This window comes from Fistularia commersonii, chromosome 9 (genome assembly GCF_037954325.1).
Source record: "Fistularia commersonii isolate RoL2024-O1a breed Wild chromosome 9, RoL_Fcom_v1.0, whole genome shotgun sequence".
Lineage (NCBI taxonomy): Eukaryota > Metazoa > Chordata > Actinopteri > Syngnathiformes > Fistulariidae > Fistularia > Fistularia commersonii.
Genome location: NC_141292.1, coordinates 2,547,146 through 2,548,396, shown reverse-complemented (window position 1 = coordinate 2,548,396; position 1,251 = coordinate 2,547,146).

The window sequence follows — 1,251 nt, the reverse complement described above, 5'->3', positions numbered from 1 at the left end:
GGCCACCTCGTCCTCTGGTTTGTTTTCCCAAGAAGATGGTGAACAGCGCCATCTAGTGGCCACATGTCGAACTATACGAGCGAGTCCAGAAAAACGACCTACTTGCACAAATCTCTGTTGTGTTTACACAATTTTAACAGTTTTGCCAAGAGCCCACATGCACGACGGCTTTTTGAAAAATGATCCCCACATTTATCTCGCATTTTGGTCATTGGATGAATTATCATATTATTTGCATGTTAATTCTGGGCCAATTTTCTGCACGGCTGAGGTTGAGTAAAAAAAGGTGTTCTCAATAAGTAAAGTGCAGAACAACTTCATATTTTATGCTATTATCCAATTAAACAAAACAACAATCATCTCCAGTATCCTGATTATAAATGTTTTGATGCACGAGGAGTTAAGGATGCATTTAAACATCTTATTGGGTTCTGCAGCAAAATATACATTCTAAAAACAGTCTCAGCTGAGTGTGAAAATGTATCCTTACAAAGCTAAATGCAATTTTTCTGATCTCCTGAAACGTACATAGAACTAACCCTGCATACAATAACTATATCCATTAACATCTACGGCAAAAACAGCAGTTAGACGATTAATAGGGACTGTTTTGGGCAAAATGAGCAGTAACAGATTGATATTTTAGTTGGGCTTGAAAAACTTTTCACTCGAAAAATCTCAAGATACTCCGTGTTGGTCGATCTCGGAGAGATCATATGACTTTTTTCAATAAATGGTTTTATTGTCAAGTACACCTTTGACTGTGACCAAACTTTTGCCAACCTGAAGCAAGTAATTGTAAAAATCATACATAGTAACACCGAATTTGAACACAAATGACAGTGAAAGAAAAGGCCCGTATTGGCCTTGAGTTTTTGTTCCAAGGTACACCTCGGAATGGGTGCTTTTTGCAAAAAAAAAAAAAAAGTTTATTTTACCATCAAAAATTCACTCTTCGAGGCCACCGGTGCTTCTATTGTCTATGCAGACTGAATGACAGCTGTGTTTTGCTTCTGTCGGCTGCACGTCAACGGATCGCTGTCCGTAGTGCTCACCAGAAACCACCGTTTCCGCTATAAAACGACGATGATGCTGGTTGATGATTCCATTGGAACACCACTAAAATATTTATAACGCACTTAAATAAAAACCCCAATGATTGTGTAACCGATATCAAGCATGAAAGCGAGGTTTGACACGGCTCAAGATGACTCAGCCGGTTCGAACAACATCTCATCTGTAGGAAAGGAA